The following is a 12,954-nucleotide window of genomic DNA, read 5'->3' on the forward strand; positions in this document are numbered from 1 at the left end:
GAGGTTGACGCAATGCGGTGCTTGAAGACTTCGCCGCAGCTTTTGAGGTCTGCAACTTCTCAAGGCTCTCGTCAGCCTTGCTGCCAAATAAATCCTGACTTCCACAACCACGCAAATCTGCGTATAACGGTGCTCGCAGCCATGGACCGGCTCACACTGTCAGCCGTATCCAAACCCGACTGAAGGGCCTCACACATGGCATCCTTGCCATCCTGCATGATAGCAAGGAAACCATCCCTTTCTTCCCCCTCGGGAATACGCTCAGTCGCAAAAGCAACACAAGACCACAGAGTATGTTTAAACCTTGCCAAGGTACACGTGGAGTTGGCAGATTTCAAGGCCATGCTCCCAGCAGAAAACACCTTCCGTGCCCAACCGTCGAAGCGCTGGTCGTCACTATCCGGAGGGATGGTAGGATACGCCACCTGCCTCGAGGTGGACGTAGCCGCCTGAACTACCAAACTCTCAGGAGTGGGGTGAGTAGCTGGGGTCGCTAACGGAAAGGCAGTATTTCTTAGTAAGATTTTTATTTACAGCCGGAAGAGATTCCGGGGACTGCCAAGCGGCTGCCACCCTTTTCTGCAAGGTAGAATGAAATGGCAAAACAGGGTCTGAGGACGAACCTTGATCCAAGATGTCCGTCAGATCCTCTTGCACAAAGTCTTCGGAGGACTAGACCACCCCAGATACTCCGAGACTCGTGCCATGAGTTTCCTATAAGAAGACACTGCATGAGCCCCAGGCTCAGGTCTACCAAACACCACTTCTGGGGAAGTGTCCAGTCCACTTGCATTATGGAGGGTCTGTCAACTCCTCCAACTGACTGTGCCCTGAAAAAAATCGGAGCATCATCAAAGTCACCAGTTCCTCAACCTCAGACCTTTGCTCCTCTTCAAAAATATCATCCAGAGGGTGTTGAAACCCGGGTCTGGGGACAGAAGAGGGCCTGGAGGCCAGAACCGGCCTCACAGACTTTAATGCAGCCTTTCTTGGAGGATCCACAATGCCTGGGTACTCCAACAGCAAATTACGAAAAATTCCCGAAGGCGCCGATAGCGCTGAAGGCTTCGACATCGAGAGAGTCGACAACCTTGACGTTGCCGAAGGCTTCGGCGTCGACACAGGTGCCGACGGCACCGTGGGCTGATACGAAGGCAAGGCGTCGATGTCCGAATCAGACGGACATGGTGCCGAACGCGTCGACGCTGGCTCCGACCCCTCAATAGGTTGCTGCGAGACTGCGGGACTTAACAGGCTTCGAGCCCCTACCCACCTGGAGCTTCCCCTTCCGCTCCCGCAAGACCTTTGCAGTCAGCAACTGGCATTTCGAGCAGTCGTTGGTGTCGTGCGACTCACTGAGGCACCACAAACAAATGCGGTGGGGGTCAGTGAGCGACATCTTGGAGTTGCAGTCCCGGTAGGTCTTGAAACCGGACCGCGGAGTCTGAGGGGTCGAAGAGAAAGACCTCTTCAATGAAGAAAATACACGAGGCGCGCTGAGTCTCACGAAGTTAACAAGTTCGCTGAAAAAACAAAACTGAGGCTACGGGCGCTGTGCGTCCTATTTATAAGATCATGCGACATTTTCCTAGACAGAGGCCCTCGAGGGACATGTACCCGACGCCATCGACGCAGGACGCCCTCTGCCGAAAAAGTTTCCCAAGTGCACAGCTGTGGACATTACATGTCAAAGATGTGGAATGAGTTGGAGGACACAATCCATTCGAATGCGTGCGTACTAGGAGTACATTCATTCTTAGCGCAGTAGTCCCCGCATCAGTCTCAATCTGCAGGTCGTACCCGCACCTTACAAAGGTTATGTGCCTTTGGCGGTATCTGTGTTGGGATAGTGGATGTGTTCACAGTGCTTTCACCATTGTACTGTACAAAATGTAATCAAGATAGTAACATTTGAGTGTTGACTATTATATTTTCTAAATATGCCTCCAAATACAATGAAAAGTAAGTGTTTTAATGCGAGGAGGGACAGTTGATGTATTCGTTTTGGGAGAATTTATTTGGGACTCAGTAGCTCAGCCAGTTAAACGTATTTGAGGTGATGCTCATCGTGCAGGGCCTAGGTTCGCAATGCCTGTGGGCCAAGCAGACCCCATTTTAGGAGCAGTTTGCTTGGGTGGATTGTTAGGGATGAGAAAGTAACTGCATTGTTCCATTCCTTCTAGTTTCTGCAAAAAGAGCCATATATTTTGTGTCTTTGTTCATAAAAGTGGGGAAACATGCAGTTTGATAGAGCAATACTGTGCACGGAAGAAATAAATTAAAACATCCATTGGGACATAAGGCACATGCCAAAAAGAACATACAAATGATATATACGATCTGACAAAAAGGGTTTCACATGGGTGAGGTGATTATGAGCGGTGTGGGGTGAAATAGCCCTCAAATGCCATTAATACAGGCTGGAGTCAGTGGGGGAGATATGCCTCTCAGCAAAAGGCCTGAGCATGAGTATGTGCAAAATGAGGCCCATGCACAAACACGAAGGAGGAAATGTAGGCATCTAAGCCTAGTGAGGCCTGAAAATGTTCCTTGCCACACCTGAGGGGGAAGACCTCATGATACTGTTGAGAAAGATCCAGAAAGGCCGGGACCATCTTGGCAAAAACGGCAGCATACAGGGTGTGAATTTGTGCGATACCATAGCAATGCCTTCAAAGTTCCTTCCTTTTTATTAAAGACATGCTTGTCAAAATGTGTAAAAGATATGTCATAAAGGAATTGTAAGTTTGTTCATCATGAGCACATCATGAAAAGACATTATGAAGGATAAAAGCTGGAACTTTCTGCAGTAAAATGGAAATTGTGCTTTAAATGTTAACACTAGGAGCGTCCACATGTTCCGCTAATGTCTTGTAAAATACATTATGTTGCCTGCGTAGAATCAGTGATTGCATGCAACCACTGTGCAAGGATTTTTATATATTGAGATTGTGCCATTCTAATAGTTGATTAAGAAAATGCTTGCAGTGGGGGGAAATGCTGTAGTTTCACTTTCATTTCGGCTGTGGGCTCTTTAGGTGTAATACTGGCTCTGTCCAAGCCCTGTTACCAAGGAAATGGGCTGAGGAATTCTCGGTTTCCCGGGTTTTACGACCAAAAGCACTCACGGCCATCATAAAATTTTCAGTAGCTGGCAATCAGCCCTTTGAAGCAGGAACAGCAACACTCGTGACATCACAGCCCCACATGGCAGAGGGTGGGGGCAGATTTATGGAGGGGGTTGGTGTTCCATTGCACACACTGGAGAAATATGCTTTTCTTCATGCAATATCCCCAATATCCATTTCAGAATATTTATGTGCGGATTTCTGGAAAGCTGTCCGCAAGCTGCATCTGATCAACCGAAAATTATTTTGGTGGCCCCAATATAAGAAATGTTATGAGGAAAACATGAATAAGTTATCTCTGCATAAAGATGACGATCATACAAATTTGAGAAAATGTGTAACAGATGATAGGTAGTCTGCCCATCGAAGGCCCGATTTTTCGGTAATATAGTTTGGGCGGAAACAAGGGAAAACTGTAGTTTCACACCAGTAGGTCCCACAGTCATCAAATAAAGTTTAGGCGACTGCCTGAAAAATATAGTATCTAGAAATGTGCCCATAGGTGACATAACATGAGATTTCTAGGTACCAAAGCTAGATCCAACCCCCTGTTTTGTCAGATGATTGATTGGGTATCCTCCTCTGGATGCTCAAACCACTCCTCCATTCTCTAGGTCTACCGGCTTGCAGAGGGGGCGGGAACCCTTGACCACTGCCCAATCGTTTGTGCAAGGTGGATGACACAGCAGTGATGTCATTTGGCTTACAAATAGGCTACTCCTCCTCAACTGAGGATTCTCTCTACAAAATTCACGGTGTGCAGCTGGTGGAACATTTTCAGCTATCCTTGCAGAAATGTGGGCCTTGTATTGAAGGGAAGCAGGGAGCTAGAGTAGCTGATAGGGAGGACAGAGTGAGGCCTTGATTGACCCCTTTGATTGTCCCTGCAGTGGAGCCCTGGCGCCTGACTAGAGTCCTTTTCTTCTAAGAGTATAGATCTCCACAGCCATAGATTACATAAGTCCTATATATTTAAGCACTACCCTAGAGTGTCCCCATAAGTGAAAATCCTCTATTCTATCTGTTTGTGAAATGTAGTCATTTTTCTATTGAAAAGTATTTTGTCTGTGCAGTGTGGTAACTCTCCCATTGACAAATACTGTGTTCATCTGTGCATTCAAGTCATTTTTCCTATGCAACAAAATCATCCCTTGTGTATCTGTTGATTATAATTCTCTTTCCCCTGAAAAGTCCTTTGTTTGCTTACATAGTTAAATTATTTCCCTAGTATTTTGCTTATAAAATCAATTAATTCCCCCATTAAAATTCACGGATCCAGAATGTTGCAATTCGAAATCAACCATCTTGTTCTCAGTGTTTTCATTAATAGTTGGTCATTAAAGTGTTGCCCTAAAATAATCATTCTTGTTATGAGCTAAAACCGAATTTTTCCAGGTGTTCAATTTTGTGTTTAAAAACAAATCCCCATTTGCATCTGTCATATTACGACCCAAACCGTTGTTACCACTGTGAGAATCTCTTTGGGCAAAACATACCTCTGAGTTGCCCATGCCAATTTCACTGAAAACCGTGGTACCTATGTGCGTTTCTCATTGTTGAAAGCGTGTGCGTAATTTCCAGCCCCAGCCAAAATTAGTGGGATCACCATTTTCGTTTTTCCAAAAATTTCTTTTCATCCTTTAAACAGTGATTTTCCTACAGTATTCCCCTTTCTCTATCATGCTCTGAGCTTGGATTTGGTATTGCCTTTCTTACATTTTTTATGGTTTTGAGCTGGCCTGGCATGTCCAGCTCCAGCTAAATTTAGTGGGATTTGCATTTTCGTTTTTTCCAAATCTTTTTCACCTTTGAAAAATCGTTTTCCCTACTCCATCTTCCTTTATCATACCCCGATCACGGATTCAAAGTATACTCCTTTTTTTTTTTCTTTCTCATGTGCTTCCGGTATTAAAATCGGATTTCCTATGTGTGCTAGCTAGTTTGTTTTGAAGCCCTATTTGTTCTCTAGTGTAAGCAGCCCGAAGTACCCTTGTGTGTTGTTCCCTAGCAGCAGTGTTGAATCATTGAAAACTAGTTTTCCATTGTCACGGGGGGTGGGAGGGGAGTGCTTAACCGTCCTGCAATCAGTTGAGGGAAATTATTTGGCATTGCTTTCACACTAAAAAATTGGTGTGGCATTGAAGTCTCTCTTAACCAGGTTATGTTCTAGAAGCCTGTGCATTGTGTTGCCACAACATTAGTGGTTGCTGTCCTATTTTTGTTGATTTAATATTAAAATAATACATTAATAAATTATTCATTGACAACACACCGGCCTGATTCCTGGTCTATTGGGAAAAGGGGTGCTGGTGGAGGTTGGGTGCGGGACAGGTTGGAGGCCTCTTCAAAAAGAATTCTGTGTAATAATAACAAGCATTTTATTTTGCGACACCTTCAATGCTGGGGAAAAGGTCCCTGACTTGCTTGTGCTGCATAATATCTTGTGACATAGGGGATGGGCAGGAAAAGCCCCAGAAGGTCGGAAAGATGCAGTTAGGCTATAGGTTTATAGCCCAAATCGCAGTAGCAACCATGGGATTAGGTCAAAGGCTTGCTAGCCCAACAGAGGACAATTCTCAGGGCCTCTGCTTAGAATCATTTAGGGAAAGTGGCTTTTGTGCTTGTTTAAACAACAGCTAGCTGAGAATCTGATTCGTTTCACTTGATTTCTCTGTGATTTCTTCAACACAGAGCTGATAGATTAAATAGGTCTGGGATCATTGTGCACTTTTAGGGATATCTGTCTTAGCCAGGAAGGCCGCATTTAAGGGGACAGAGCCTTGATATGGGTAGCACTAATGCCTCCCTTGCGAATATGAACGTGGGCTCTGTGGTAAAATGTGAGGTACATCATTTTTAGAATTGTGTCACGATGGAGTCTAGTTTGGGAAGCAGTTTTATGAGGAGAGCTGTGTTTGAGCAGTTAGGTCTCAAACAGTGGAACAGCTTTTCTGTCACTCCTGCAGTCAGATCCCTTTAACTCCCTTTGTAAGGCATATCCTCCAGATCAGTAGCCATTGCATTTTGCCAAATGCTAAGTGTTAAAACTCTAAGGCAGATGATGCTTTTTTTTTTTTAAACTTTGGGTTTTATTGGCATTTTGTACAAATACGTACAGAAGAAAAAGAAAATAGGTGACCCCTTCCCCCTCCCCCCCTCCACCCCAACACCGACCCTCCCCCCTAACCTTGTGTCCGGACCGAAGAGATCGACTTGGGAGGCTCTGAATGTTCTTTCCGCATCTCATGAGAAGGAAAAGATGCGAGTGGTGACCATTTCTCAGGTTGACTGAAGGCCAATGATCCTCGGGTCGTGGGTCCCCAGGTTGATTATCGCACATCACCTTGCTCGTCCTGCCCCGCACAGGCCGGGTCTTGTCACAGGGTCAGTGAACATCCCATCCCCAGGACTGTTGCACTCCGTGCCAGTTCGACAGGAATGAACCAGAGTCGTTGTTTACCATGGCTGTTAGTTTGTCCATCAGGAACATGTTTTTTACCTTTGCCAGCCAGTCCTCCTTGGAGGGGGCCTCCGGGCTCTTCCACCGCTGAGCGAGAGCCACTCTGCCCACCCTCAGCATGGTTTCCCACATCCTTGGGTATCGGTATAGTTCCGTTTCCTCCGGGGGGAGGCCCAGTAACATCGTTAGGGGATTTAGTGGTAGGAGTTCCTCTGTTACTTCCGCTATCCAGCCCCTCACTGACTCCCAATAGGCCTGGACTTTCGGGCAATGCCACCACATGTGGCCCCTGGAGCCTAACTGTCCGCATCCTCTCGGGCACCTTGGCGACACCCCTGTGAACATCTTTGAGAGTTTTACCGGGTCTCTGTGCCATGTATGTGGTGAATAAGTTCCCATGGAATGCTATTTTAAATATTCTAGCCCAGGTGTCTTCTGAAATCTCCTCTCCTGCCAGATCATTCCAGAATGTGCAGAAGCTCCTTCTGCCCTGTAGATTGTATGTATTTAAAATTTTATACATGCTGGATACCGCACCCTTTCTTGAGGTTGCTGAGTCGAGGAACTTCTCAAAGGGGGTCAATTGTCTCCTCAGGTTCGGGCCCCATGACTGGTCGGAGAGGATGCCCTTAAGGCGGAGGTACTCAAAGATTGGGAGAGACTCTCGTCCGAGAGCGTCCCCCTCATGTCCTAGTAGGTTAAGAATTCGCCCTCTCTGAACATCTGCCCAGCCCATTCCATTCCCATGTCCGACCAGGCCTGGGAGTGCCGGAATCCCTTACTACCCAGATTGAGGGGGTGGCCCCAGAGAGAGGTCATCGGGGACGGCCATGTGGTAAGATATGCAGTCCGCGGGCCCTCCCTCCACATGTCCCAGAGAACTCCCAAGGTTGGGTGCTTTTTCAGGTGTTTCGGGATCGATTTGCGGGGCGCCCACAGGAGGTCGCGGACCTTAAGAGGGTGGGCATCCATGTCTTCCAAGTACGACCAATATGTTCCCAGCCCTTCTTTCATGTGCTCCAGGAGGACGCGCAGCTGGGCAGCACAGAAGTAAAGATGAAAGTCCGGCAACCCAAACCCCCCCTCTTCCCTCGGCAGGGTCAGAATGGACCTCCCCGTTCTTGGCGTCTTCCCCTGCCATACAAAATCCCGAACCGCTTTCTGTAGGTCTCTAAAGGTCTGTTCTGGGACGCTAGCTGGGAGCGCTGTGAAGAGGTACAGGAGCCGTGGCAAAACGTTAATCTTCACCGCAGTCATGCGGCCATACCAAGAAATGATCATTTTCCCCCATCTCCTCAAGTCTGATGTGATCACTGCCATTATGGGGTCATAGTTCGAGCTGCCCAGTTTCGATATGTCCCTGGTGAGAAGTATGCCCAGGTAGCGCATGGCATTTCTCTCCACTGCTATCCCATGAAATCTCTCCAAGGGGTCGAGCTCAGGGTCCAGTGATCTCATTGGGAGCAAGACAGATTTTGTAGTATTAATTTTCAGGCCCTAGAAGTGCCCGAATGCGGACACCAGGGCCAGGAAGGGGGGGAGTGAAGAGCCCGGGTCCACCAGGTAGGCTAGAATGTCATCCGCAAACAGGGAAAGCTTAAATTCAACCTCGCCCCTTTTGACTCCCTTGATGTCTGGGTGGGCTCTAATTGCTATGGCCAGTGCCTCCATCGCATGGACATATAGCAGGGGGGAGAGTGGGCAGCCCTGTCTCGTCCCTCGGGTGAGGGGGGAATGATCCGGACAGTCTCCCATTCACTTGGACCCGAGCCGTGGGGGCTCTGTAGAGGTCAGATACCCAACTCTGGATATGGGCCCCAAAGCCCATTCTTTGGAGGAGGCGTTCCATGCATCTCCACTCGACCCTGTCGAAGGCTTTCTCCGAGTCTAGGGAGAGGACACATGCATCGAGCTCTGATTTTTGGGCAAAGTGGAGCAGGTCTATCGTTTTGCGTATGTTGTCTGACCCTTGCCTCCCCCTGATGAAGCCCACCTGGTCCCTGTGTACCAGCTTCGGCATAATCCCCTCCATCCGCCTCCCCACCACCTTGGCCAGGATCTTCACATCAATGTTTAACAGCGATATGGGGCGGTAAGAGGAGCAGTCTGCGGGGTCCTTTCCTTCCTTGGGCAAAACTGCTATTATGGCCCCCATCATGGTTTCGGGGAGGATGCCCCCCTCCAGAACAGCGTTGAAAACCCTCACTAGGTATGGGGCCAGGGAGCAGCGAAATCGCTTGTAGAAGTAAACGGAGAAGCCGTCCTACCCGGGGGAGGTTCCGACCTTCATCCCACTAATCACCTTGTCCACCTCATCCTCGGTGACCGGGCCCTCCAACCCCTCTGCCACTTCCCTCGATAGGGATGGGATCTGGATGGAATTCAAGAAGGCCTCCATCTGGGTTTCGTCCCCGTCATACTCTGACGTGTATAGTGCCTTGTAATATTGGCGAAAAGCCTCTTGTAACGCTCACCTGATTCCCGCAGAGGCGCCGGTCTTGACTGGGTGAATGCCGTATCTTCAAAGGTGATGTGTAACACACGGTTGGCTCTTTGGGCTGGACCTCTGTGCACTGTATGTCTGACTCGAAGAGTAAGATGTCTGCAGATAGAAAATATGGGATTAATGAACTAGGGTTATTGGGTGCCTCTCTCCTCTTCCCTTTCTCTTCTCCTGTAGAACCCCAAAGGTTAACACCCTCACCTTAGGTAAGTGAACGCCGAGCTCTCCATCTGCCTCGGGGCAGGGTGCCGTAACCAGTTTCTTCACTGGATAAGGGTGCAGGCCTCTTGACCTCAGAGGACTGCTGTCCGTCGTTAACTGCACGAACGGTAAGTTCTGGGCACTTCAAATGTCTTAAAAGTCTTTTGTAATGATATCTCTTGTTTTGCAGGGTTCCGGCGATGGCGGATGGCGGGCTGATGAGAGTTGAGGATCGAACCCGCGTGAGGAATAGAAGCGCCTGGAAGCACGTAAGTAAGCGCTTGTAGCCTGCTTCATGATGCGCACTAACTGTCCCTTTTATCTTGCAGGTACAAGTTCGGAGCTTTAGAGAAGCTGAAGGGTGCTGGAATACCCACTGGATTCAGCGTGGGAAGGAGTAATGGCACGTGAGTAATAAAGTTGCCCAATGTCTTTAAACGCACCTTCTTTTGTCTTTCAGATGCCGGAATGCAGTGCGAAGACCTCCGGAGCATGCAAAGAGTAGGTAAGCCTTTGTCTTTCAGATGCCGGAATGCAGCGCGAGGCGTTGGTGACAGCCGATGGACCAGGTAAGAGATGCGCTGCCACTGAAGACCGTAGTGCTAACCTGTTCTTTCTTTGTCTTTACAGGTGCTGCTGAAGACTGGATTCCAGGATGGTAAGCCTTTGTTCCCTTAGGCCCAGGATCAGAAGCAGAAGACACGATGAGCGTTCTGCTGCAGAGAATGCAGAATAACGCAAAGCAAGATTCATCCATCGGGTGTGGTTTAAATAGCCTCCTGTAGTGCTTAGGTATCTCCTTCCACAGCCACGCCTAGGTAAGAAAAGAGTTCCTGCTTTCCAGAAGAGTTCCAGTGTTCTGAACCTAGGGAGTGGCTCCTGCCCCACCCAACAGGAAAAGTAGTCCCAAACAGAAGAGGATCAGGGGTTCAACTGGCAGGTAAGTAAGCAGCATGGTCTGCTGCAGGTAAATCCACCCAAGCATTATGAGCCCGGCGCTTCCAGCGCTGGGACTGGGCATCTTTATGAGCCTGGTGCCACTGGCGCCAGGACAGGGTCCAAAAGGTCCCAATTGGGACTGGCTGGCACTCTGAACCGGGGTTATGGGTCTGCTTCCAAGGGAGTCGGGCAAGTCCTGATCTTTTGGAAGCAGAGATCATGACACCTCTCCGATGTGGGGAGAGTCGCATCCGGGGGATCCCTGGGAGTCTCTCACCTCCTTCACCCATCTGCTCCTCTGGACCTCCCTCAACTTCCAGGCTAGGATCCCATCCGCTTTGTCCCCTTTCTCATCTAGAGGCTCCTCTCCGTTTTGTGTAGGAGGAGGTCCTTCAGCTGGAGCCTGTAGTCCTCCAGCGCGGCCACCCGTTCATGGTCCGGGACCAGATCCGAGGGGGGTCCTGGCTGGAGACAGGCTATCTTTTCCCAAAGGGCTTTCTCCTGGGCCTCTCTCTCTCGCTTCTTCTGGGCTCCTATTTTTATAAGGGTCCCTCGCAGGGTTGCCTTAAAGGCATCCCAGAGTGTGTGTGTGTACCCACCTCCCCGTTGTCGTTGAGTTCGAAGAACTCTGTTATGGCATCCAGGACTTCCTGGGCATGAGCCTCGTCTTTTAAGAGGGCGTCATTGCATCTCCTGCGTCCTCTGCGTTCACTACACCAACCCACCTCTAGGCTGACTCGGACCATGTCATGGTCTGACCAGGGGACTGGGTCTATCCTGTATCCTGTGGCATATGGGCGGAGGGTCTCGTCCACAAAGATATCATCTATTCTGGAGAATGATTTGTGGATGGGAGAGAAGTAAGTAAAGGAGGGGACCTCCGTTCTGGGCGTCGGGATAGTATCCGCTAAGCCCAAGTCTTCGTTCACCCTCTGAAAGTTGCGCGCCATAGCTTCGTCAACAGGTCTGGGATTTGGGGGCCTACTCGCTTTCTGTCAACAGTAGGGTCAAGGACCATGGGACCATGTTAAAATCCCCCCCCCCCCCCCCCCCCCCACCACCACCGGGCCTTGTGCAAACAGCTTGAGTCTGTCCCTTACTTCTTCCCAGAATTGGGCCTGACCTTCGTTCGGGCCGTATACTACTGCCAGAGTTAGGGGGGAGCCCTGTAAGGAGCCCCGTACCAACAGGTAGCGGCCCTCGGGGTCTTTCTGGATGGCCTCTTTCTCAAAGCCAACGTTCCTTGCTACCAGTATGGCCACCCCTCTTTTTTTAACCTTATAGGAGGCGTGGAAGACTTCTTCGATTCCCCCCCCTCGCAGTTTGGGCTCTTTCCCCCGCACCCAGTGTGTCTCTTGCAGGAAAAGCAGGTCCAGCTTCGCCCTCCTGAATTCTCTACATATCAGGGACCTTTTTGTGGGGGTATTCAGCCCCCGCACGTTCAGGGTACCCACTCCCAGGGCCAGCCGGCCGTCAGCCATAATCTGCGCTTCCCCCTCTATTGGTCAACTGCATCGCTTCATTGCTCCATTCCCGTTCCCTTTGTCGCTTCGCTTGGACACTTCTTAAACAAGACCCCAACTGAACCCCAAACCCCTTCCCTAACAAACAACCCCAACCGCTTTGTTGCCCCTCTCCCGGGCGTCCAGCCAGTCTGTTCCGCCATGTCTGGCATTTTGGCCGGACCACAAGCCTGCCCGCCTCGGCCAGGTATTCCTTACTTAGCTTGTTTTTGTGAGCCCCCCCCACCCCTAATTTCGTCCCCTTTTTTGTCATCCCCCTTTTACTTGCTTTTCAAGGGGACTCTGGATTCGGCTTGACTGCCATTGCTTCCGATTCCGGACCACCTCAACCTTCGGAGTCATTTCGCTCTCCTTCCTTCGCTGGGGAAGGCGTATTCATTTTTCTAAATTTCCTGGCCCCAGTCCTCCTTCTGCCTCCCGGCGGGCCCTGGTCGTTCGCTCCGCCCGGGACAGGCCCCTTTGGTCCCCTCCGGGGAGTCGCCGTAATCAGCATCGACCGCTGGCCCATGTATTCAAAGGCAAGTGAAAAGGGATAGCCCCATCTGTATTTTACCCCCTTCTCTTTCAACAGTTGAGTAAGGGGGCGGCACATCCTGCGTTTGGCCAGCGTATATGCGGAGAGGTCTTGAAAAATGGAGACTTGAGAGTCATTGTACCTAATCTCCTGGGCTTTCCTGGCGGCCTCCAAGACCCTCGTTTTTTCTGAATAGTAGTGGAACCGGACCAGGATCTATCAGGGCCCCCCCGCCCGTCCTCCCGCTCTATGCACCCGGTCAAAAGTGAGTTCTGTGGTCATTTCCTCTTCAAAGAGGAGGGCAATAATGTCTCGTACCACACGGGTGACCTCTCTCTCCGTCTCCCCCTCCACCTCGGGGACCCCGAAAAATCTGAGGTTGTTTCTCCGTTCCCTATTTTCGAAATCGTCCATTTGCCTCGACCTCTCCTCTTCCCTTTTTTCGAGGGCGGCTAGTCTCATGTTAATCTCTACCTCTTGGGTTGTTGATGTTGATTGGTATGCTTTGACCTGAAGAAGCCTGTCCTCGACCTTGTCCACCCGTTGATCCATTTTTTCAAATTTCTGTGCGATATCTGAGCGCATGTCCCTTATCTCCTGTAGAATTGAGGAGAAGCCCCTCTCCATTGCCACCGCAGAGGGTGTCGAGGCCTCCGGGTGGGCCATTTCTCTGTCGCGGGGCGGAC

The 12,954-nt window shown here is 49.8% G+C and overlaps 1 protein-coding gene across 1 annotated transcript in view; it reads right to left on the minus strand.

Moving 5' to 3' along the window:
* Positions 1 to 12,954, minus strand: part of ETFA (electron transfer flavoprotein subunit alpha) — a 1,125,730-nt gene that overhangs the window by 605,013 nt on the left and 507,763 nt on the right. The window lies entirely within an intron of this gene.

The sequence above is a fragment of the Ambystoma mexicanum genome, chromosome 11 (assembly GCF_040938575.1).
Source record: "Ambystoma mexicanum isolate Mex_15411 chromosome 11, UKY_AmexF1_1, whole genome shotgun sequence".
Lineage (NCBI taxonomy): Eukaryota > Metazoa > Chordata > Amphibia > Caudata > Ambystomatidae > Ambystoma > Ambystoma mexicanum.